The following is a 26,749-nucleotide window of genomic DNA, read 5'->3' as shown; positions in this document are numbered from 1 at the left end:
ACCTTGAAGATGCGGGAAGGAGCCTCTAGAAGCTGGGAAAGGCGAGGAAATAGATCTCCCCCAGAGCCTCCCGAAGGAGCACACGCAGTCCAGCAAACTCCTTTTAGACTTCTGACCTACAGAAGTGTACGCTAATATATTTGTCATATTTCAGCCATTGCATATGTGGTAATATGTTATGGTAGCAATAGAAAATCAATATACATGTTACAGGAGGCCTTTGGATCCCAGAGGAATAAAATATATTAGAAAATTTCTTAGAGTTCCCCCTGTTGCTACGGCTTTCAGGAGCTGAAAGATTCTGCACAGGAAAGAATCTTGCCAGGTCCCAGGATGGGAGGGGGCAGGGTGTGTGTAGTGAGAGACTGGTCAGACTGTCCCCTGGCATTCCAGGGCGTTAGGCAGTTAAGCTAGGTATTGCCCCATCTGCCTCCGGTTCTCTCTTCTCTCTCTGCCCACTCGTGCGCTGCCTCTCACCCTGCCATCTTTAGATCCTAGGCAATTCTGATAACTAACCAGCCTCGTGCAGATGCCAGGGGTATGCACATGAAAGGGGTCTCTCTTCCTCGGACAGCCAGCCAAGTGGTGCTCTGCTCTACCATCCACCCCAGTGCCTACAACTACCAGCGAAGCTGCACCTGGCTGATTGCCAAGCCAACCTACCTTTGCTCCATGCCTACCCTTGAGAACTATGAGGAGGTAGAGTAAGGCAGGACAATGGGATGATACCTACCCTGGATGTTTTCCTTGTGTAAGCCAGCAAGCTCAAGGGCCCCGGCATACGAGAGGCTTGGCGATGGGGCTGGCGAGCAGAACGGTAGCGCAGGTTTGGGGGACAGGCAGAACGTGCCTGTCAAAGGTTTTTAAGCAAAGATACGTACTTGTTTCCACACTCACCCCAAATTTCTGCTCAAGGAATAATAGAAAATGATCCAAAGAACCAGTTCGGAAAGTCTAGGGAACAAAGGCATAATTCATTTAATATGGTTTGGAGGTACCCCAGTCTGCTTCATAGCTGACAAACTGAATAGCAAATATGGCCTTCATCGCTTTACTATTTTTTTAAGATTTTATTTATTTATTTGACAAGAGAGAGACACAGCGAGAGTGGGAACACAAGCAGGGGTAGTGCGAGAGGGAGAAGCAGGCCTCCCGCCGAGCAGGGAGCCCGATGCGGGGCTTGATCCTGGGATCACAACCCCAGCCGAACGCAGACGCTTAACGTCTTAACTGAATAGCAAATATGGCCTTAATCACTTTAAATAGAGGTTACGTTTGATAGCATTTTGTAAAGATGGGGTGTTGGGGTAGATGGTCACATTCAAACTGGAATCAAACCCCTTTTTTCTCCCTAAATTTAATGATCTAGAAAACTAGTCTCCCAATCAAACTAATATTCTATTGGCCTAAAATCTTTGTGTTAATGGGCTGCTGACTTTGATTCTAAATAATCCTTTATACTATAGAAGTGGTTTTATTGTCTATTTTAGATTTCAATTTTAAGGGCTCAGATTTTTTTTTCCCAACTGGGCCAAGAGAGGATTCCAAATATTGAGACAAAATCTGGTTTCAAGAGCAGCGCCCGGGTGGCTCAGTCGTTAAGCGTCTGCCTTGGGCTCAGGTTATGATCCCAGGGTCCTGGGATTGAGCCCCACATCGGGCTCCCTGCTCCGCGGGAGGCCTGCTTCTCCCTCTGCCTCTACTGCTCCCCCTGCTCGTACTCTTTCGCTCGTAATTTTTCTCTCTCAAATAAATAAAATCATTTAAAAAAATATGGTTTCATGAAAGGCAGGAAGAAGATAATAGAAAGAGCCCTGATTTTATCCTCAGAAGACTTTAGTTCTCTCTGCTGTGCAGCTTCTTAGACATCGGCCAAAGCATTTAACCTCTCTGAGACTCTGTCCCCATTCATAAACTAAAATAATCATAGTACCTATCTCTTGGGGTTATTCTGAGGAGTAAATGAGATACTCTACATGAAATGTCTAGCATAATGCCTGGCACATGGGATGTACTCAATAAACATTAGTAATTCTTGGTGTTTTATTTTTATCACTATTGTCTTTTTTCTCTCTCTCTTATTGAGTTGTTTGGAAGCCAAATGAGGTCACTGTCTCCAAACATTTATTGAGTTCTTGCTATGTGCCAAGCATTACAATAGATACAGAATACAGATGTGAGTGCATTCAAGGAACTTGCACAGGAAAGGCACGATTTGATACCTATTAGGTACCATAGGAGAATCAGCAGAAATCGAAGACATGACAAGTTTATAGGTAAGTCAACAACCTAGTTTATAAGATAATAAAGCACATGAAACAACTAATCAGCTCAATGTATATAATTGGCATCATCTGTGTGGGAAGTCAGACAAGGGAAGGATCAATGGGTAGAGCTATATTGCCTACCCTCGGTGATGGCAAGAGATAGAGTGAGAACCATGATCAGTAATTATGGCTGAAGATGAGACACTGAGAGAATCATTTGCTAGGACCCTTCTAGAAACCATCAAGCAAGTGAACTTCAAAAGCTTACTTGACCCTGCTTTGCACCCAAGCATTCTTCCCAATTCTATTTTCCACTGACGAACTTTTTTTTTTCCTTTTTAAAAAGGTTTTAAGTAATCTCTACACCCAGTGTAGGGCTCCAACTTATAACCCCAAGATCAAGAGTCCCAGGCTCTACCCACTGAGCCAGCCAGATGCCCCTAGACTTTTCTTATAAAAATAACTTGTGCTCATTGTAGAAAACTCAAAAACGTAAAAACAAAATAAAAATTGTTTATCATTCAATACTACAGAGATAAACACTAGGAATAATCTGTCTTTTCTATAGGAATTTTTAGAAAAGTTAGGATTTCACATATGTACCTGAGATGGCCACTGAAATTACCCTCCGCCTTGAGCTTATAGAGTAGGTTGGCTCAAGGCCCCTCCCACCTCTCACTGGAGTTACAGTTCATTCTCTAAGATTGCTTCAAGTTCCCAGGGGTTTACAGTCTCATAACTGGCTCCCAGTTCTGATTCTACCAATTTTAATCATGAGTCCACCTTCTCAAGCTGTTCTTTTTTCTTTATTCCCCACCAGTCTAACGGTGGAAACCTACCCCTATGGTTTGATTTTTCTCCCCTGAAACTGTCACATAAAACATTCCTGTATTGGGGCACCTGGGTGGCTAAGTTGGCTGAGCATCTACCTTCAGCTCAGGTCATGATCCCAGGGTTCTGGGATTGAGCCCTGTATTGGACTCCCTGCTCAATGGGGAGCTTGCTTCTCCCTCTCCCACTGCTGCTCCCCCTGCTTGTGCTCTCTCACTCTCTCAAATAAATAAATACATAAATCTGAAAAAAAAAAAAGACATTCCTATATTTAGCAGACTTTACCAAATGAGAAAATGGAAGTTTATATTGAATATATGAGACTTAAAATTGAATATTAATATCCCTTTCCTAAAATCTTTTACCCCACCAAGGAGCATTTTTTACCACCTCTCTCTGTAGGATCCAGCCTCTATCTTCAATGTTATTTAGAATTGCTTTGTCAAATGATCCCAAGAGTGCACTGGGATTTTGATTATAGTTGTATATTAATTTATGGATGCTTGATACATATACAATATTGGACATCTCATATCCTTCTTAGTCCTTTTTAGTCACTCTGAGTTTCAATTGTGAACGGATTTTCTTTTTAATTAAGTGATGGTCATGTATATGTACTTTAATTAGTCACCTTATGAGCTATTGTATTAGCCTTAATAGTTTTGTTTTGTTTCTGGTTTTAATAGTTTTTTCTTTTTATTTTACATCTTTGAGGCACCCTGGGGTAGAAGGTAATATAATTTGTAAATAGTACTTGTATTTTGCTAGCTTATTTTCAATTTTTATACCTCTTTCTCTTGCACTTGTGCATTGGGTTAGGAATTTCAAGTTAATGTGAAATAATAGCAATGATAGCAGGCATCATGGTCTTGCATCCAAAAATTTCAAAGACTATTGTATAGTAGTGGTCTCTAAGTCCTCACGCGGCTTCTACCCCCAGGCTTCCTTCAAAGGCATGCCTACCTCCACCCTCTAACCAGAAATAACAAAGCTTAAGTTGCACTGTCCAGTCACCTCGTTGGCAGCTCTGATCACCTTTGACCTCTTTGCAGTATTTGATGACTGACAACTCCTTCTTCAAATTCTCTCCTTCCTGGGTTTCCACGACACCACGTGATCTTAGTTTTATTCTTTTCTCTCTTTATTCACACACTCCCGTTTTCTTTCCCCTTCTTCTCTTCCTTCATGCCACAGCATTTGTTTTCTCCTTTGTCCTCCTCTCTAAGCCTTTTCCGTTAAGGAACTGTTCTTTTCCTTGCGCATACGGCTCCAGCTCTTGACCTCTCACCTGAATGTGAATCCTGCCTGTAACTGACTATTGTCTGAACACCTCTACTAAGACATTCTGCAGGAAATGCACATTTGTGTCCAAAATTAAACTTCTGATTGTTGCTCAAGTCCACTCCATCTTCTGGTTTCCCGTTTCCCACACACCCCCCCAAAAGATTATATCTTAGAGTTACTTTGGACGTATTTTACCTACATTTATACTCCTTCCTAACTCCAAATTTTGGAACATTCTTCTTTCTCTACCTAGAATACCTTACTCCCTTCTATTTGCCAAATTTTATTCATCCTAAAAGGTTTCGGTTCCTCCTGCCTGTCTCAAGTGGCCAGACATGACTACTCCCGTCCACACCAATGTCCTCTTTCTTCATTTCCCTAGCCCTGGCCTGTTCCACTTTTGGTGGCTGCGGACACCCCTAGGAAGTGATGGGCCTGAATTCAAAGCCAAGTCCGTCCGATTCTAGAGTCCGTGCTCCTTAACTGCTCGGTCTTGTCCACTGATGGGCTTTAATAGCTGACTAAAACAATCTCCTGATAAACAGAAATATATTTCAGGTAAAACACTAGCCCTTCACAAAAAATTTAATATAGTGCAGGAAATGCATATGATGTATTATTTATGCTTGACATTATTGTACTTGCTCTGCAAGATGATGACGCCATTGAATTATGCCACCATTGGGAGGTGCAGTTACTAGTGCTATTTATGGGAGCCTCTTCTGGACCGTCCTCGGCCTTTGCTCATGGACTTCCCTCCATGGAGCAGCCTTCCCTGGCTCCTCTTTGCCTAGCTAATTCCTACTCCTCTTTAAGTATCAGCCAATACTTCATTTTTTAAAGAAGGCCTTTGATGCCCCTCTTGACCCTCCCCCACACCACAACTGATTGATCTAGACAGAGTTTCTCAATCTCAGCACTATTTACATTTTGTACTGGTTGGTTCTTTGTTATGGGGGGAGGGACTGTCCTATATGTTGTAGGATGTTTAGCAGCATTCCTCGGGTCCAGCCACTAGATACCAGTAGCACCCTCTCCACCCCCACCAGTCATAACAATAGAAAATATCTCCAGACATTGCCAAATATCCCTTGAGGGGCAAGACTGCCTGCAGTTGAGAATCACCAGTCTAAGATGAACATGTGACCCAAACTGGGTTGATTTGAGTTCTTCCCTGGGGATTTTTAGATTATAATTGAAAAAGAGGATCCAGTCCTCTCTGAGTCAGACCAGAGGTTGATGTGAGGCTTCGAACTGATGGAGGCCTTGCTTCTTGACCTCTCACCTGAATGTGGAGAGAGCTGGTCTGTGGTAAGGGAGAATAAAGCCTACAGGTGGAAAAAATGTACAAGACCCCTGGGGATATTCTAGTGCCTGGTTCCAGTTGGTACCAAGTTCTTGCTGTAGCTCCGTCCTTCCCAGAGCATTGTTATTCCAACCTTCTATCCCTAAGCCAGTAAATATTAATACTTTTGCCTAATCAATTTTTGAATTGGGTTCATGGCTCTTAAAACCATAAGATTACAATACTCCTCTTTTATGCTCCCTCAACAGTGTGTGCTGTATTTACTTAACCTGTTTCTACAACTAGACTATAAACTTCTTGAGAACAGGAACTTCTCATTCAGTGCTATGTCCCTAGCACCTAATATGCGACTTGGCACATGGTAAGATAAGCAATAAATACTTGCAGAGTAAATTTAATTAATAAATGGATGGACGGACGGATGGATGGATGAAGCAAGATATGTTATTCTCTGGCTCTCTTATACCTTCGCTGTGTCCCATCCTTTACGCCTCCAGAGGAGCTAAGCGTGGGCCCCCTGCATAATTCTTTTTTCTGAACACTGACTGTTTAGGAACCACAATGTTCAAAAAAAATCACAAGGACTAGTTACCATGGCCTCAAGGGCAATGCGTGACTAGATGAATTCCTCTGGCAGTAAGGAAATAAGATGGAGCCAAATCCACCAGAGAAGAATCTGTGATGCAAGAGGCATCACATGACGAGAGACAATCCTCTGGCAGCGCGGCCTGAGATCTGTCTGAGCCAGGCAGGAAGGAATCCCAGCCATTATCAGAATCTAGTGTAACTGTAAAATATGACCTAATTAAGAGGTGTGTCAGCAACAGATTGAGAGCGTTCCCTCATACTTCTCTTAGAGCAATAAACAGAAAAAACAATTGCATTCTAATATAAGGGTAAAAATAGTGACCACCTTATTTCAAATTAACTGATACACTCTCACTGAGGACTCCGCCTGGAAAGTAGCATCAGCCAAATAAATGGCGGCTATTATCGATTTGATTTTGATTCCCAAAGTAGGTTTTCTCATTTTGGAAATCTTTTTTCTTCTTCACAGGTGAAAGTGTCTCCACAGAAAGTCTTGGGGGGAAAATGAATTTTTTTTTCTCCTAAACCTTCAATGAATTTAGATGTTATTTTTCCAAAAGCTTTTAAAAAAAAAAAAAATCCTCTTACTTCCCATTATGGCAATCTAATGAGTGAAAGGGGTTTTTCAAATGTCTTACTGTAAGTGAATCTTACGTTAATAGCCGGAAGTAAAGGATGTCCGAAAAATAAGTTCCTTCAACAAATATTTATTCTAGGGGCGCCTGGGTGGCTCAGTTGGTTAAGCGACTGCCTTTGGCTAAGGTCATGATCCTGGAGTCCCGGGATCGAGTCCCGCATCGGGCTCCCTGCTCAGCAGGGAGTCTGCTTCTCCCTCTGACCCTCCCCCCCCATGTGCTCTCTCTCTCTCTCATTCTCTCTCTCAAGTAAATAAATAAAATCTTTAAAAAAAACACAAATATTTATTCTATACCTTCTAAGTGTCAGGCAAATTCACTGCCCTCATGGAGCACACAGATGAGCAGCTGGAAAGGTATTGAAAATTTCTGCAAATATAATGATGATGATAATACTGGGAAGGAATACAAACTGTTTCCTAAGGGGGTGCCTGGGTGGCTCAATTGGTTAAGTGACTGCCTTCAGCTCAGGTCATGATCCTGGAGTCCCAGGATCGAGTCCCACATCGGGCTCCCTGCTCAGCAGGGAGTCTGCTTCTCCCTCTGACCCTCCCCACCCCCATGCTCTCTCTCTCAAATAAATAAAATCTTAACAACAACAACAAAAAAAACTGTGTCCTAAGGGTCTGGAAGATTGGTTCACAAAGCCTTTTTTGAGTATGGGGTATTTATACCAAGAACTAAAGAATAAGGTAACTATGTTAAAATTGGGGTTAGGGGAGGTCTGGAGAATTGTGGGAGATGACAGAGAAAAGACAGGAGTAGGGGTCTGAACATTAAGCTAATGTATTCCAGGCAAAGTCCCAAGGTAAGAAGGAGTGGGACTCCTCATTGAAAAGAACTGAGAGGCCAGTTTCTGGAATGGAAAGAGTGAGGGACAGAATGACATGAGATGAATACAACTCGGCAGAAGGAAGATCACACACAACCTTAAGGATTTGAGCCTTTATCCTAAAGCCAATGGGAAATCATTGGAGTGTAAGGAGAGAAGTAACACAGTCACATGTGCTTTAGTGGGAGGGTGAAAGACTTGTCACAGAATACAGTTGAAAGATGATGGTACCTTAGACTCAGCAGCATTCCTTGGTGGTGACCACGACAATTTAGGGAAGCAAATGGATTGAAGTGTATAGGAAACAGACTGGAAAAGTCCTGGTGATTAATGAACTGGAAGAGGGGGCATGATAAGGAAGAGATAAGGATAAATCAGTGATGACTCCTAGGTTTCTGGATTAAGCAACTGAGTGGATGGTGGTGTCCTTTACTAAAATAGAGAACACTTGAGAAGATAAAAATTTGCAAGTAGGAAGACAATGAGTTCTGTTTCATTTATTTTATTTTTTAATTTATCTGAAAGAGAGAGAGAGAGAGCACAGGCAGGGGGAGGGGCAGAGGAAGTGGGAGAAGCAGACTCCCCACTGAGCAGGGAGCCTGACATGCTGGGGCTTGATCCCAGGACCTGGGGATCATGACCTGAGCTGAAGGCAGACATTTAACCAACTGAGCCACCCAGGCGCCCAGTGAGTTCTGTTTTAGAAAATATTGAGTTTTGAATGCCTATTATGAAAAATCTTATAGACATATCCATTTGACCACTTGATAGACAGATAGGAAGTTCTGGGAAAAGTCTTTGCTGGAGAGATGAATTTGAGAATCACCAGCATGAAGATGGAAATGGGAGCCTCAACAGCTTATGAGATGCCCCTAAGGAGAGTTTGTAAAGTGAAAGCAGAGGAAGTCAGGATGGAATCCTTCGGAACTCCCAAATGACATGAAGAGCAGAGGAGAGCCATCAAAGGAAACTGAGAAGGGGCAGCCAAAGTAGGCAGTCACCAGGAGAGTGTAACGTCACAAAACCAGCGAAAGAGAAGGTGTCACAAAGGGATGATCAGTTGCGTCAAACACTACTAAGAAGTTGAGATTTAAGTCTGGATTTAGCAGTAGGAAAGTCTTTGTCAACCTTAATAAGAATATACTCAGATAAACAGAGGCAGCAATCTCTTAGGGAGAAGATGAGAGGCCTCTTGAAGCCAGACCAGTTGTTTTTGTAGCAGGCTATGCTTTAGCCCTAGAGTGAACCAAAAAGTCACTTTGGGTGCTGTGACTACAAGAAACCTACTGAGATGGGGGAAAAAAATTATATAAGGGGAAATGGAAGCATGTGGACAATTTATGTAGTGGGCACTACAGGAAATTTTGTATATTTCTTTTATTATACCAATGTGTAATACTTTATAACATTTTCAAGGGTACACTTTGGGGAAAAAATAGTATTCCTAGAGGAAAAGGGAATGCGGACACTAAATTGGGAGGAGAGGAATGCAGAGGACAAAATAGGTTGTTAGAAATAGAATTCACTGGGGTGCCTGGGTGGCTCAGTCAGTTAAGCATCTGCCTTTGGCTCAGATCATGATCCCAGAACCCTGGGATGGAGCCCTGAGTGGGGCTCCCTGCTCTGCAGGGAGTCTGCTTCTCCCTCTGCCCCTCCTCCCACTCATTCTCTCAATCTCTCTCGCTCTCAAATAAATAAATAAAATCTTTAAAAAGAAAAGAAAAAATAGAGTTCTTTGGACATGTCTGACATAAGGGATAGAGCGTCAAAGCAGTGCTACGTGGGAACCTTCAGTCTGGGAAGGTGTGAGAGTGTTAATACTGATGCAAAAAAGCTGTAGAGGGCAAGATTAGAGTCCCGCGGAGAACAGAAGACGCAGAGCACACAAAGTTCCCACGAAGAGTAGGGTGCTTCAGACCAGAAAGGAGGTCCAGGGGGAAGGGAAAGGCTGTCATCATGGTGGTTTGGGGACAGGGCGTTGACAGTGATCTCATCAAACCACTCTAGTTTCCCTGGGAGGTTGGAGGTGAGGTCACCAGTGAGAATAAGAGGGGACAGCAGGTGGTCAAGGAGCTGAAGAGACTGGAGAAGGGCTGCAATATGTTTCGAAGAGCTTTTTATTAGAGTAAGCATGGTTTGGGTCTGAGGAGCTTGTAGTCTTGACTGTACCTACTCTTCACAATTAAGGAGTAAGTACCTACTCAGGAGCCTTGACATGGTTTATATTATACTCTAGAGATCAATTAAAAAAATGATATTAGTCTCAGAAAGTTAATGATCGCAGTGGAATTTATAAAACATTAATTACCGTTAACATATCTTTTGATTAGTTATATATGTGATTGCATTTTAACACCTGAAGTTATGTTTTTAAAACTTCACATAAACTTGCCACAGTTTTATGTTGGGCCTGTATAAGAATGTTCTTTTCATCAAAGTGATTTTAAGTGGATTTTGCCCCTGTCCTTTTGCAGTATTTTATTGCTTTTCTGCTATTTTCTAACCCATGCCATAGTACATTGTTGTATATCCATTCTTTAAATGCTTTCTAGACTCTCCTACCCTTCTGAATAAACTGCCTACTACTAATACAATACAACTTTCTTCTCCCAACACACTAATTTCCCCTTTATTTAATGGCAATAACTAATATATATTGGGTGACACATTTTTCAAACTGCTATCATATACACTACCCTATTTATCACCAAAACAAACTGAGAATTATATTTTTGATCATTATTCTATAGATAAAGAAACTGATGACTTGCTCAAAATTACATGACTAGCAAAGAGCAAAACTAGGATTTGAATTCAAGTCTTTTGATCCTTCAGCTCAAGGCACTTCACTATACCAGTGTTTCCTAAGTGGTGTGTGAACAGACTTTTTTTTTAATTTGAAGAGATCTGTATTTTAATACAACTATGCACAAATTATTTGAATTAAAATTTGGTGAGTTTGAATAAAAACATTAAATAATGGAGATGGTATGCAGATTTGGCAAAATTCATAAATATATGTGTGCATGAATACAATTTCATAATCTTCATAATCACTGAAAGATGAGCAAAAACCAGGGTAATTCTCCTATTTTAAGATAAAGGATAAGTCGGGGCACCTGGGTGGCTCAGTCATTAAGCATCTGCCTTCAGCTCAGGTCATGATCCCAGGGTCCTGGGATCAAGCCCCGCATCAGGCTCCCTGCTCAGTGGGAAGCCTGCTTCTCCCTCTCCCACTCCCCCTGCTTGTGTTCCCTCTCTCGCTGTGTCTCTCTCTGTCAAATAAATAAATAAAATCTTAAAAAAAAAAAAAGATAAAGGATAAGTCAGTGAGGGATGTGACCTCAGCTAGGGTAATATAGAGGTGTGTCTGCCCTTTAGCAAAACCTGATATTTAAATCCAACACCCTCTCCTCTAAAAAAAAAATCAAGGGGAAATTATATTACAAAATGACCTTTCATTATGAAGATCTGTAATAATTATAGATAACATTTATGTGCCTGGTGCTTTGCTCTCAGCTCTTGTAGGCATGAGCTCATGGGAGCCTTCTACCATCTTATTGGGTAAGTATGTTTATTAATCTAATTTTTCAGATGAGGAAGCACAGTAAGATTCCACCCTGTTATCAAATTAATAAACTAAGTACATGTAGTTTTGTGAAGCAGCAAATTCCACATTAAGCAGCAGCAATTAATGACAGCATCTAATGAACACTCTGTAAAGGTTTTGTTTCCCCTTTCTTTCTCTAAGAGAAGACCCAGATTCTCTTTTTTTAAAAGATTTTATTTATTTATTTGAGAGAGAGAGCAGGAGCAGGGGTGGGGTGAGACGCTTAACTGACTGAGCCACCCAGGCGTCCCAGGAGACCCAGACTCTAACCCTGTTTCTACCTATCACTAGCTGAGTCACAATCCTTAAACAAATCACTTAAATTCTAGGCCTTGTTTTTCCACATCTATTAAAAAAAAAAAAAGTTGAATTTTGCCATTCCTAATACCCTCTTTATTTCTAGAACTCTATAATTTTACCCTTCAAATTATTAATAATATTTCTGTATGTCAGGTCAGTAATGCATAGATTGCATAAGTCAGATGTATTGCTAAGGACCTAAAGCTAAAATCAAGAATTGTTCTCAATTGTTCTGATAGAGCACCAGCATTATAATTCCTTTCACTTGTCCTAAAAGAAAGAAACTGGGGGGCGCCTGGGTGGCTCAGATGGTTAAGCATCTGCCTTCGGCTCAGGTCATGATCCCAGGGTCCTGGGATCGAGTCCCGCATCGGGCTCCTTGCTCAGCAGGGAGTCTGCTTCTCCCTCTCCGTCTGCCTCTCCCCCTGCTTGTTCTCTCTCTGTCTCTCTCGCAAATGAATAAATAAAATCTTAAAAAAAAAAGAAGAAAGAAACTGGGTTAACTGACCTATTTCAAGCAATTGGACTGGAGCAATTATTAGTGCACAGCACTTGAAGTGATAACCCAGAAAACGAACAAACATTTCTGGAGCAACCATTCCAGCAGTACATTCTGGGGGGACACAAAGCGATAGTCTTGTCCTTAATAAACTCCTGGACAACTGAGGAAACAAGATCGAAAGCCCATGAAAATGTAAATTGCTGATCAAGGTGTAGAGTTGGAAAGGCCCTTTGACCTCGTCTAGTCACAGATTCACAGAATGGGAGAGCTGAAAAGGATCTTAGCGAAGGATGCACCTCTTCCCCTCCCTGTACCACCCCTCATATGTGGATGAGAAGACCAGAAGCCAGAAGAGTGAAGATCACCTGTCGGCAGTCAGGCAGTGTGTTAACTAAAGAGCCGGGATTAGCCACTCAAGAGCCGTGGTAGGTCAGCTTAACCGGAGTGGAGAACTCAGGCCAAAGAATGGTTGCCAATTGGGTTGTGTTGTGGAGGTCTTTCCGTATCATATCTGGGCCCTGAGAAGCAACAAAAGGTCTTGATGGTGGAGAAGGTTTCACTGGACTGTCCAGAAGTTATTGCATGGAAAATAGCCGTTAACAATTAAGCACGTCTCTGCACTGATGTGGAGCCATCAACACGCACTGTTTAAAAAAAAAAGAAAGAAAAAAGCAAGGTGTACAAGTCTGTGTGTGTGCACACATGTGTGTAAATGCATAAAAATTCTCTGGACAGATAAGTAAAAACCTGCTTTATTGCGTTTGCAGGGAAGGAAACAGGACGGCTGGAGTGCAGGTGTAGGAGCTGGATACATTTTTCATTGTATGTTCTTTTGAACATTTTTATTTTGGGGCCTTTTCCATCTATTACATAAAATCATCACTTATTAAGAAGGTATTTTTGGTCTGGAAAGCTCTTTTTTTTTTAATTAGATAAATTTTTTTTTGAGGTAGATACTACCTTTTGGTAACGTAGTTGTCTGACTATGGAGTGATAAGATCAAGGCTAATTATACAGTTCCTGCTTCATTCATATTCAGAAAATGTTAGAAAGGGTGTGATATCCTGACATTAAAAGTTGATTTATTTCTCCCTGTGCTTGCTCTCCAAGCAATGACTACAGTTGTTGAAAGAGTGCCAGATACTGTCACACACAACTCAGATGGGAATCTAAACGTAGCCATATCCTCCCACAGCTGGCTGAGGACTTAGTGTGTGCTATAAATAGCAAGGACAAATAAAATCAATCCGGCTTTCAAAATGCAGTTCATGAGATATCTGCAGAAAAGTGAACTTGATATCATATTGGAATCTTTCTGTAATGGAATTGGAAGAGAGGAACAATAAGTTTGATCAGCCTTTGCCTTCCCTAGTTGTCTAGTTTTAAGACCACAACTGGACCCATAGTTCATCCAAATCCACTGAGCAAGCCCTGTTTCAGCAGGCTTAAACAGAATCTACAAACATGTAGTTCTGTTCCTCCAGAGAAAGACCCTCCCAGCTGAGTTTGGGTGATGGAGGAACATCTGCTCCATCGAAGATAATGTTTCAGAGCTTCTGTGAATGCATCCTCAGCCTCATAATTGACTATTTTAGCTAGGTTTAGATTTTCTAGAAAGTAAAAAAGCATCTACCCAGCTGCTTTTGGGGAAGCAGAAGTAGCAGCATGACCTGCTCCTCTAGAAATACTGCCCAGTAACTCGCCATTTTGGGAAATTTTCCTGGCCTGCTTTATAAACCTGATTCAGACCCTGATGCTCACAGGTTCAAACTGATCATAAGGAGCAAGTTTCAGATTGGCCCCCCCTCCATTCTAGTTGCTTTCTACCAGGCTGGCGGTTCAGAACCAACTAAGGAATTTTGGGGAAAATTAGGTACCTGGGTCTTCCCTGTCTCTAAATCTCTGGAGCTGTGCAGAGCCCTGAGGAGAGCAGGCCGGGTGGTAGAGAGGATGAGGGAACAGTGGTGTGAGGTATGGGAGCACCCTGGAGAGTTGAGCAGGGGCCAGCTCGCTCATGGCCTCTAGGCCAAGGTGTGCATTTTGATCTTCAGTCTAAGAGCGGAAGGGAAACCATTGGAGGCCTAAGGAGAAGGATTGCTCAGGTTTATGCTTGCTTTTTTAATCCACCTGACCATAGTACTGGGACTTGGCGGAGGGGACAAAAGTCAATGGATGTAGCCCACTTGGCAAATCCAGGCATTCCCACCCACAGTGCAGGAAGCTTCCTTTTACTCCACATCCTTGCTAACACCTGTTGTTTCTTGTGTTGTTGATTTTAGCCATTCTGACAGGTGTGAGGTGGTATCTCATTGTGGTTTTGATTTGCATTTCCCTGATGGTAAGTGATGATGAACATCTTTTCATGTGTGTGTTTGCCATCTGATTGTCTCCTTTGGAGAAATGTCTATCTGTTTATGTCTTCTGCCCATTTTTTAATTGGATTGTTTTTTGGCGTTGGGTTTTATAAGTTCTTTATAGATTTTGGGTACTAACCCTTTATCAGATATGTCATTTGCGAGTATCTTCTCCCATTCGGTAGGTTGCCTTTTAGTTTTATTGATTGTTTTCTTCGCTGTGCAGAAGCTTTTTATCTTGATGGAGTCCCAATAGTTTATTTTTGCTTTTGTTTCCCTTGCCTCAGGAGACATATCCAGAAAAAAGTTGCTACGGCCAATGTCAGAGAACTTACTGCCCGTGTGCTCTTCTTGGACGTTTATGGTTTCAGGTCTTACATTTAGGTTTTTCATCCATTTTGAATTTGATTTTGTGTGTGGTGTAAGAAAGTGGTCCAGTTTCATTCTTCTGCATGTGGCTGTCCATTTTTCCCAACACCATTTGTTGAAGAGACTGTCTTTTTTCCATTGGACATTCATTCCTGCTTTGTTGAAGATCAACTGACCATAGAGTTGAGGGTCCGTTTCTGGGTTCTCTATTCTGTTCTGTTGATCTATGTGTCTCTTTTTGTGCCAGTACCATACTGTTTTGATGACTATAAAAGGAGGGGTGTGGGGGGTGGGTTAAATAGGTGATGGGAATTAAGGTGTGCACTTGTCCTGATGATCCCCAAGTGATGTATGGAATTGTTGAATCACTGTATTGTACACCTGAAACTAATATAACATTGTATGTTAACTAATGGAAATTAGAATAAAAACTTTAAAAAAAAATCCAGCCAGTGTGGCCTAGGAAAGAAGCAATTAAAGAGGAGTGGATAGTTGGAGAGGTATTTAGGGGGTGGAACCAGTGGAGAGACAGTGGTAATTGATTGGATATAAGAAAGAGGGAAAAGGGAAGAATTGAGAATGATTCCCAGATTCCCAGGATTCTGACAAAGACAGGAAGTTATATGTCTGACTAGTCCTTCCTGGCCTGGGCAGTGCTCTAGTGTTGGCTGAATTTGCCCCGGGGCCTGGCCGAAGGCCACTCCTGCCAGTGTTTCATGAATCAGTGGTTCACCAGCCTGTTGTGTCCTAAAGGGCTGGGTGCCCACATAACCACAACTCTGGTTCCAAACAATAATGCAGTCACTGAATCTTTTGTGCCTCTTTTTAGCTACAGAATACAGTTTACAAGTGTTAGGGAGACATTTTATTTAATATTTAGAGACTCAATCACCAAGTGCATCTTGGGGATGTTTGAACTATGAAGAAATAAAATTGAAAGGGCAAATATTTATGGAAATTTTTTTCTAGCGGTTAAAAAAATAAAAGCTATTTAGAATTATCTTAATTCAATTATTTTACCTGTATGTGTGTGTAGGAGTGTGTGTGCATGTAGGTGTGTGTGTCAGCAGTTTTGAAAATATGATTGACCTTTCATATTTTTTTCTTAATTAATCCCTGAAAAGCAAGATACTATCACCATGATGTGTATGGTTAAGAAAATGATTCTATCTTGACAGAGTAAGTTTGATTTTTAATGTGTAAATCAATATTCAACAATTAGTTGAGCCTAGGCAGATTGGTACTAGACCTCTATTCTCTTGATTTGGCTGATAAAAAGGTTCTAAGAGCTTGAGCAGCTCAGTGGTGATCTTTTGTAGTAAGAGCGGGGAGACCAAATTCCAGAGACTCCCCTTTGAGCTGCTACTTACTCTCACCCAGTGTTGGATAAATGCACATGTGCCCTCTCAACCGAGCCAAGACTCCTAAAAAAAGCATTCCCATCGCAGAGGGAGACTATTTTAAAGAACTTGACAGCAGGCACTTTGAGTCCTCCATCTTCCCTCTCTTTGTTGAAATGGCTTATACCAGTAAACTGCAGCTAATGAGGTGGTTTATCTGGTTTTATTGTCCTTAATTTTATTACCTGCCCAATATAATCTTGGCCCAAGCTTCCCCTGCTTAGAGGCATGGTAAAATCTTTATGTCTAGGAAAGCCCCACCCAAGTGGAGATTGTGCTTTCTCGAGTGTGGGCTCTGAGCCAGGCCTGTAGGCTGAGGTGCTGGTTTCTGTAACAGACTAATTTAGAAACTCTAAACCTTTCTGTAATCTTATTTTCTGGCTCAGGTGGAGGTAGAAACAATCCAGAGACCTAAGATTAAATGAATAAGCCAAGAGAAAGAGGCAAAGATCTATTTCTCCATCCCCCAAGCTTATCAGAATCTCTGTTTTAGATTTTCCTTCCCTTAGCGTCCAACCACTGAGAAGCGTTCATAGCCAGAAGTAGACATCAGTCATCTAGAGTCATGGATGGGGGCTGAGCTCTAGTGAAGTCCCTCACAGAAGTCAAATAAAGCAATTGGGCTAAGGCAGTGAGGTGGGAGAAGACACAAGCAGGTGGAAAATGGAGGAAGTTAAGTCTAATTTTCAGTGAGGAAGGGCAGAGCTTTCCCTCTCCTTCATCTGGCACTAGGCCCAACCTTGGTATCTTGCTGTTTCCCTTCTCTGAGGGGGTCTCTCTCTCACCACCCCCCCCCATGCCCCCCACACTTCTGGAGAGCAGGTTTGTCCACAGGGACCCCAAGGCCCTTCTTACGCCCACATCCACAGACTGTGCTTTCATATGCAGCTGTGGCTACCACTTTAAAGAGCCTGGTGTTCCTGTACCCACTGCCTTTTAAACCCTTATAGAACATTCTTCCTCATACCTTTTATTTAAATACATGTAATAAAACACTTTTGGGTGCTAGTGTCTTATGTCAATTTGATTTTACTCTTGTTGCTCTTTCCCAGCTACTCATGGAAAATTTGTTTTCTCTTCCTTCTTTGCTACCCTCAGCCACACCCCCACTCTCTGCTGCTGGTTTGACCACAGCCGGCCACAGGCCAAGAAAACATGGGTGGGCGGGTGCCAGTCTCTGACTGCTAGAAGCTGCTGGGGATAAGACTGGGGAGTTCCGGGGGTGGAGAGCGAAGGAGGGTGTAGCCCACAAACTTTCTCAAAAAGCTTAAGAGAGGTTTGGTTTGTGTGTGTGTGTGTGTGTGTGTGTGTGTGTGTGTTGAGAATATTATGAAATCCTCATTCTGAATAAGAACAGTAATTGCTGCCCTTGGAAAACTCTCCAGTATATACTATTAAGTGAAAATGCTAATGATAAACAGTAGTATCTAATTTCACTTGCTGTTTGTAAAGGATGTGCATATATATACTTGTATAAGCACAGGATTTGGGGAGGGAGGGCAAACAATTGTTTATAATGATTACTTCTGAAGAAAGAATTGGGGGGGCAACTTTTCATTGTACATGCTTCTGTACTCTTTGAATTTGTTTTTGACTCTAGGGCATGTATTGCCATTATAATAAGCAAGTTTAAATTTTTTTTTAAGATTTTATTTATTTGACAGAGAGAGACACAGCGAGAGAGGGAACACAAGCAGGGGGAGTGGGAGAGGGAGAAGCAGGCTTCCCGCGGAGTGGGGAGCCCGATATGGGGCTCGATCCCAGGACCCTGGGATCATGACCTGAGCCGAAGGCAGACGCTTAACGACTGAGCCACCCAGGTGCCCCAAGTTTAAATATTTTTTAAAAGAAATGTTAATTTTCTGTCCCTTAGTGATTTGCTGAAAACCATTAATAAGATACTAAGTGGAAGTTGAGACTGAATAGGCTGGACAACATATAATACCATTTAAAAAAATTTTTTTAAGACATTTATTTAGGCGCGCCTATGGCAAGGGGCATAAATACATTTATTGAATAACTTAATGTCTAATACAAAGCTTATGCCATTAACTAATACATTAAATTCCCCTCCAAAGTTATACTTGAGCTGGGCAAAAAGCACTTTATCAGCATATTCACAGCTGCAGGCACAGATTCTGAATCAGAGTGGCATCAAAAAAGACCCAAAACCTAAGGTAAGCCTTACCTCCTAGCACTGTACTCAGGTTTGTTCTCTAGAACTTTTGCTCTGTACTCCCCACCTACTCAGGCAATAAAAGACATTTTTGTTTTTCCTGACTGATTTACTACCCTAGTATTTCATTCATTCATTCCCTCATCAAATATTTATTGAATACCTACCACCTTCAAGGAATTGAGGATATAACAGTGAAAAACACATATAAGGAGCCCTGAAGGAGTTCAGCACCACTAGATTGGCCTTACAAGAAATGTTAAAGGGACTTCTCCAAGCTAAGATGAAAGGATACTATTTAGTAAAAGGAAAACCATATGAAAGTATAAATCTCACTGGTAAAGGTAAATATATAGTTAAATTCAGAATGCTCTAATGTTGTAGTGGTGGTGGATAGATAACTTATAAATCTAGTATGAGGATAAATAACAAAGCATTAAAAATAACTATAATTATATAGCTATAATAATTTGTTAACAGACACAAATGATAAAAAGAGATGAATTGTGACATCAAAAACATAAAGGGGGGAGTAGAAATGTAATGCTTTAGTATGTGTTCAAAGTTAAGTTGTTATAAGCTTAAAACAGACTATTATAAGATGTTTTATGTAAGCCTCATGGTATCCACAAAGCAAAAATGTATAATAGATACACAAAAGAAAAAGAGAATGGCATCTAAGTATATCACTATAGAAAATTATCAAATCACAAAGATGGAAGAGGGGGAGACAGGAACAAAGGAATTATAAAACAGCCATGAAAAATGGTAATAATAATAATAAGTCCCTACCCATCAATTATTACTTTAGGTGTAAATGGACTAAATTCTCCAATCAAAAGACATACAGTGACTGAATGGATTTAAAAAAAAGAACAAAACAAGATCCAACTACACATTGCCTACAAGAGACTCACCAGCTTTAAGGACACACACAGACTGAAAATAAAGCAATGAAAAAAGGTGTTCCATGCAAATGGAAGCCAAAATAAAGCAGAAGTGACTTACTTATAGCAGACAAATAGACTTTAAGCCAAAGACTGTAATAAGAGACAAAAAAAAGGTCATTATATAATGATAAAGGGGTCAATTTGACAAGAGAGGAACAGACGCAAAGGGAAAAATAGCAATATAATAGTAGGGGACTGCAGTGGCCCACTTTGAACAAAGGATAGATCATCCACACAGAAAATTAAGAAAAAAATAGACTTAAACTACATGTAAGATTATCTGCACCTAATGGGCATTTCCAGAACATTCTATCCAATAGCAGAATACATATTCTTCTCAAACATACATGGAACATTCTCTAGGATAGATCAAATGTTAGGCAACAAAGCAAGTCTTAATATATTTATGAAGACTGAAATAGTACCAAGCATCTTTTCTGACCACAATGGTATGAAACTAGAACTCAATTACAAGAAGAAAACTGGTAAATTTACAAATATGTGGAAATTAAACAACATGCTACTGACCAGCCAATAGGTCAACAAAGAAATCAAAAGAGAAATCAAGGGGCACCTGATTGACTCAGTCGGAAAAGCATATGACTCTTGTTCTCAGTGTCGTGAGTTTGAACCCCATGTTGGGGTAGAGATTACTTAAGTAAATAAATATTTTTTAAAAAGAAATTAAAAAAATAACTTGAGAGAAAATAAAATGTAAATATACAAAAATCATCTAACAAAAGTGATCCTAAGAGGGATATTCATAGCAAGAAATGCCTAGGTTAATAAAAAAAAAGATCTCGGGGCACCTGGCTGGCTCAGTTAGTAGAGCATGTGACTCTTGATCTTGGGGTTCAAGCCCCACATTGGGTGTAGAGATTCATCTAAAAGAAATTAAAAATAAATTTTAAAAAGCTCTCAAATCAACAACCTAACTTTATACTTCAAGGAACTAGAAAAAGAACAAACTAAGCCCAAAATTAGTAGAAAGAAGGAAATGAAAATACTCTGGTGTCTCTTCAGATCATATAAATCTTTCACCTTTTACTAAAAGAAAAAAGGAAATAAATGAAAGTAAAAAAGACAATAGAAAAGTTCAATAAAACTAAGAACTGTGGTTTTGTTTTGTGTGTTTGTTTTTTTTGAAAAGACAAACCTTTGGCTAGACTTACTAAGAAAAAAAGAGGACTCAAAATCAGAAATTAAAAAGACATTACAACTGATTGCACACAAATGCAATGCATTATAAGCGACTACTATGAACAATTAACACCAACAAATTAGACAAGCTAGAAGAAATGGATACATTCCTAGAAACACACAGCCTACCAAGGCAATCACGAAGAAATAGAAAACTTAAACAGACCGATAACCAGCAAAGAAACTGAATCAGTAATCAAAAACCTCCCAAAAAACAAAAGTCCAGGAACAGATGACTTCAATGGTGAATTCCACTAAACACAGAAAAATTAATACCAATTCTTCTCTGCAAAAAATTAAAGTGGAGGGGCATGTGGCTGCCTCTGTCAGTGGAGCAAACGACTCTTGATCTCGGGCTTGTGTGTTTGAACCCCAAGCTGGGTGTAGAGATTACTTAAAAAAAAAGACAAAAAACCAAACCTTAAAAAAATGTAAAGAGGAAGAAAGACTTCCAAATTCATTTTAAGAGGCCAGCATTACCCTGATTTGAAAACTAGATAAGAACATTCCAAGAAAAGAACAAAACAACATTCCAAGAAAAGTAAATTATAGGCCAGTATCCCTGATGAATACAGATGCAAAAAAATCTTAAACAAAATATTAGCAAACTGAATTCAAAAATACATTAAAAGAATCAAACACCATAATCAAGTGGGATTTATTCCAGGGATGCAAGCATGGTTCAACATCCACAATCAATGTGATACGTCACATTAACAAAATGAAGGATAAAAATCTATGATTATCTCAATAGATGCAGAAAAAGCATGTGATAAAATTCAATATCCATTAATGATTTTAAAAAACCTCTCAAATTGGCTAAAAGGGAATGTACCTCAACAGAATAAAGGCCATATATGACAAGACCACAGCCAACATCAGACTCAATGGTGAAAAGCTAACAGCCTTTCCTCTAAGATCAGTAACAAGACAAGAAGGCCCATTCTTGCCACTTTTATTCAACATAATACTGGAAATTCTAGCACAGCAATTAGGTATGCAAAAGAAATACAAGACATCCAAATTGGAAAGGAAAAAGTAAAACTCTGTATTTACAGATGACACGATATTATATAGAGAAAACCCTAAAGACTCTACTAAAGACCTATTAGAGAACTAATCAACTAATTCAGTGAAGTTATAGGATACAAAATCAACACATAAAAATTAGTTATGTTACTATACACTAGTAATGAACTATCAGAAGGAGAAATTAGGATAACAATCCCATTTACAACTGCATCAAAAAGAATAAAATACCTAGGAATAAATTTAATGAAGTGAAAGACGTGTACAGTGAAAGGCATAAGACATTGATGAAAGAAATTGAAGAAGACACAAACGGAGATATTCTATGCTCATGGATTGGAAGAGACATCTGTACTCCCATGTTCATTGCAGTATCATTTACAGTAGCCAAGAGATAGAAATGACCTAAGTATCTGTCAAAAGTTAGCTGCATAAAGAAAATGTCATACATACACAGGATTATTATTCAGCCCTGAGAAAGAAGGAAATCCTGCCATTTGCAACAAATGGATGGACCTTAAGGTCATTATGCTAAGTGAAATAAATCAGGGGTGTCTGGATGGCTCAGTCAGTTGGGCATCTACCTTCAGCTCAGGTCATGACCCCAGGGTCCTGGGATCGAGCCCCACATTGGGCTCTCTGCTCAGCAGGAAGTCCGCTTCTCCCTCTCCCCTCTGCTCATGCTCTCTCTGGTTATCTCTCTCTCTCTCAAATAAATAAAATCTAAAAAAAAAAAAAGAAGAAGAAAGAAATCAGAGAAAGAGAAATAGTACATCTCAGCCCTTACATGTATAATCTTTTTTTTTTTAAGATTTTATTTATTCATTTGAGACAGAGAGTACATGAGCAGGGGGAGAGGCAGAGGGAGAGGGAGAAGCAGGCTTCCCGCTGAGTCAGGAGCCTGATGTGGGACTCGATCCCAGGACCCCAGGACCACGACCTGAGCAGAAGGCAGACACTCAACCATTTGAGCCACCCAGGTGCTCCCTACATGTATAATCTTAAAAGAAAAAAAAAAAGTCATAGAACCAAAGTAGAAAAGTAGTTGCCAGCATCTGAAGGGTGGTGGAAATAGGAATTGAGTAGGTAAAAGTGTACAAATTTTCATCTATAAGGTCTAAGGATCTATAATTGATATCACTGTATTGTGTAACTGAAATTTACTAAAAAATAGAACTTAAATATTCTCATAAAAAAAAAAAAGTGAGGTGGGGCGCCTGGCTAGCTCAGTCAAAAGAACATGTGACTCTCCATCTCAGGGTTGTGAGTTTGAGCCGCATGTTGGGTGTAGAAATTACTTAAATAAATAAAAACTTTAAAAAAAAGTGAGGTGCTAGATGTGTTAATTAACTAGATGGAGGAATCCTTTCAAAATGTATATATATGTAGCAAATCACCATAATGTACACTTCAAATACCTTACAATTTTACATGTCAATTACGTCTCGATAAAGTTGAAAATTTAAAAGTATAAAAATAAAAGAGACAATAACATAAGTTGACAAGGCTATGAAGACAAGCACATTTATTGTTCTGCCTTCTTGTTGGTGAAAATGTAAAATGGTGCAGCCACTTTGAAAAATCATGGCAGTTTCTTAAAATGGTACACATAACTTTACCATATGGTCCAGCAATTCTATCCCTAGGCATCCAACCAAGAGAAGTGAAAGTATTGATCACACGAAGACTCGCACAGGAATGTTCTCAGCAGCATTATTCATCATAACCAAAAAGTGGAAACAATCCAAATGTCCACCAGCCTGTGAAGAGGTGAGCAAAATGTGGTATAGCCACACAATGAAATACTGTTCAGCAGTACAAGAATGCAAGACTGATACTTGCTGCAACAGAGAAGAACTTCAAAAACATTGCAAAGTGAGAGAAACCAGTCACAAAAGACCACATATTATGTAATCCCACTTAGATAAAATGTCCAGAAGGGCCAAATTTATAGAAAGTAGATCAGTGGTTGCCTGGGGCTTGGGGTAGGAATGGAAATTTACTGCAAATGAGCAAGTGAGATCTTACCAGGGTGATGGCCAAGTTCTCAAATTGGACCATGGTGATACTTGTACAACCAGGTACATTAATAAAAGATAATTGATTGTATATTTAAAACTGGTGAATATTATGGTATGTTATCCTACCTTAATACAATTATTTTTTTTAAAGATTTTATTTGTTTGAGAGAGAGAGGGAGGGAGCACGAGCAGGGGAAGGGCAGAGGGAGAAGCAGGCTCCCCACTGAGCAGGGAGCCTGACATGGGGCTTAATCTCAGGCCCCTGGGATCATGACCTGAGTCCAAGGCAGATGCTTAACTGCCTGAGCCATCCAGGTGCCCCTCCTCAATAAAATTATTAAAAAATATCTGGAGGGGGGCGGAGCAAGATGGCGGAGGAGTAGGAGACCTGGATTTCGTCTGGTCTCAGGAATTCAGCTGAATAGGGATCAAACCATTCTGAACACCTACGAACTCAACAGGAGATCAAAGAAAAGAATAGCAACAACTCTGAACAGAAAAGCGACCACTTTCTGGAAGGCACAACCTGGACACAAGAGATTGTGGACATGATCCAAAATGACGGAGATGTGCAGAAGTGCCAGAGGGCCAACACCTTTGACTGGCATCCTTTCATCGAGTGGGCTCTATCCTCACCCCTCAACTCAGGTCTGGATCTGGCCAGCAAAATGCCTTCTCCTAGAACTATGAAGACTCACCTGCCTGTTCAGTTGCTGCCACCTTCCTTCTGGAAAGAAAATTCAAAGATTACCTAGGTGGCTAGAAATCCAAAGGACTGTCTGGTGTCCTACTACCATTTCTCAAGAATGACTAAAATGATGCCTGACCCTGGTACATGGGAGGAGTATATTGAGGCATTCAAAGCTGGAAAAGTGCTGTGGGGTTCCTGGTATGACCATGTGAAGGGATGGTGGGATGCGAAATACCAGCACCCTATTCGCTACCTCTTCTATGAGGACATGAAAGAGGACCCGAAGTGGGAAATTCAGAAGATATTGAAGTTCCTAGAGAAAGAAATGCCCGAAGAAGTCCTGAATAAAATCATCTACCACACCTCCTTCGATGTAATGAAGCAAAACCCAATGGCCAACTACACCATTTTGCCTACTGTCCTCATGGACCAGTCTGTCTCCCCTTTTATGAGGAAAGGGATGCCTGGGGATTGGAAGAACTATTTCACTGTGGCTCAGAATGAAGAATTTGACAAGGACTACCAGAAGAAGATGGCAGGGAACACCCTGACTTTCCGCACAGAGATCTGAGGACAATAGGGTAATCCACCAGTCAGAACCTCCTTCCTAGATTTTAGACATTTGAGCCTCATAATCAAGAATACTTAAAACTACCATACCCATCCTCTAATCCTAACTTTTCCTACACTATCCATAGATTCTATGCCACTATGATATATTTCATCCAAATGTAATCAAATCCTGCATAGAAGTTTAAAATTAAGTTACATGATCATTCACATAGACACCTATCTTTTGTGTAACACATTCTAGGCACCGTGCAGTGATGCTGGGGAAAGAAAGATTATGATCTCTGGCCACTACACAGTATCTCATGTGGTACTAAGTTCAAGAGCAAAATATAAACCAAGGAATCCAGAATACTTTTTATCATCTCCTTAAAGATTAAAAAGTCCCTGTCTTCTGAAAAAAAAAATTATTAAGAAAAAATATCTGGAGACTTTGGGCCAAGATATCACAGTGAGTTCCCTCTCTCGAAACCAACCCAATCACTCAAGAACAAATTAAGACAAAAAGTTCAAAGCAAAAAGTTACTAGAAAAAAAATTTTTAATTCATTATAGAACTCTGTATTAATTTTAAAGAGTTACCGATTAGATCCCAGTAAAAATTTCGAGATTCGGTTTTTAGGTTTCCATTCAATCATCCACTAGCCAGATAAATGAAGAAAACTTCCAGTTGGATTTCCAACTATATTTTCTTGATAGAAAGGAACAGGGGAAGGGATCCTGGTGAAGGAACAGTGTTTACCTTCTGAAATGTGTTCCTTCTTTTTGCATGTGATCCCTTTGTCCTTACTGACAGATCTGCTCTTCTATCAGTCTCCCTAACTTAGTTTAATGGGCCTCCCCCCCCACCGGGTTTGATTTTCTCCATCCCATCGGCCCCATCCTTCTACACATAGACCAGCTCTCCTCCCTGGTTCATTTGCCCTTGTTCTCCGGCTCCTTTTTCCTGTGCCTCCCTGCCTCCACTAGTCCTTCTTCCTAGCCCTCCTTGCTAAGTGGAGAAACAGAGAAATATTCTTGTCCATTCCTTTCGGAGTCCTGTGTGGTTCTCCTGGCTGGTGGAAGGTGCTGGAATGTGACTTCAGCACATTCCAGTCAACCCGAACCGAGTTAGGGAAGAATGAGCCCTTGCACAATTAGGGGGAGTGTTTTATGGCCTGTTATTGTTACTCTTACATTGTCAGACTTTTCAAAGAAACAGAGGATTAATTATTGACAAAGTCGAATGAAACTTTCACTAAAATACTTCACACTTAGGGGGAAAAGGGGACCTAAAAACCAAGCATTTCAAGGAATTAAAAAAAAAAAGTGTCTCCCTTCTTAAAAATTTTCATTTTTCTCAAACACTCTAAAATTGAAAGAAAGCCTCTGTGTGAGAGGGAACCATTAGAACTTTTAAAAGTATACTGTAATTTTTTATCTTTTTTCTAGCTACAAATAGAGATATAAATGAATAATAAATTTCTTTTAACGTCTGATAATTTTTTACAGCCTATAGAGGAACTTTCATGAATAATCATAAATTTCCTTCCCTTCCAGAGTGCCTGTGTGAAAAGAACATTCCATAAGAGAAAGATTATAATCATTGGTGGTAATTACACAAAACTCTGAGTCATTAGACACTATTAATTGTCTGAAATATAACTAGAAGAAAAATAAACATTGGGAGGAAATCTAGCATGACTACAATTAAGTTTAATTATGATCCCTCCAGTCTATAGGAAAAATCTCAAAGTCAGTGTTTCAAAATTGATCCAATTAACTTTTAAGTAACTTTTTAGTAATGTTTAAATAGCTTCTTAGTTATTTAACCAGCTAGCAATCTTTGTTCTTTA

The 26,749-nt window shown here is 40.3% G+C and overlaps 2 long non-coding RNA genes and 1 pseudogene across 5 annotated transcripts in view; 2 read left to right on the top strand and 1 right to left on the bottom strand.

Annotated features, from left to right (window-relative positions):
- LOC141372736 (uncharacterized) overlaps positions 1 to 26,749 on the bottom strand; it is an 823,585-nt gene that overhangs the window by 739,274 nt on the left and 57,562 nt on the right. The gene's annotated exons all lie outside the window — the stretch shown is intronic.
- Positions 1 to 26,749, top strand: part of LOC112823178 (uncharacterized) — a 166,191-nt gene that overhangs the window by 118,392 nt on the left and 21,050 nt on the right. The gene's annotated exons all lie outside the window — the stretch shown is intronic.
- Positions 547 to 24,916, top strand: LOC112822948 (sulfotransferase 1C1 pseudogene; annotated as a pseudogene).

Source organism: Callorhinus ursinus, unplaced genomic scaffold, assembly GCF_003265705.2.
Source record: "Callorhinus ursinus isolate GAN/ISIS: 27379988/994484 unplaced genomic scaffold, GSC_fseal_2.0 scaffold5, whole genome shotgun sequence".
NCBI lineage: Eukaryota > Metazoa > Chordata > Mammalia > Carnivora > Otariidae > Callorhinus > Callorhinus ursinus.
This window is presented reverse-complemented; position numbering and strand designations above follow the sequence as displayed.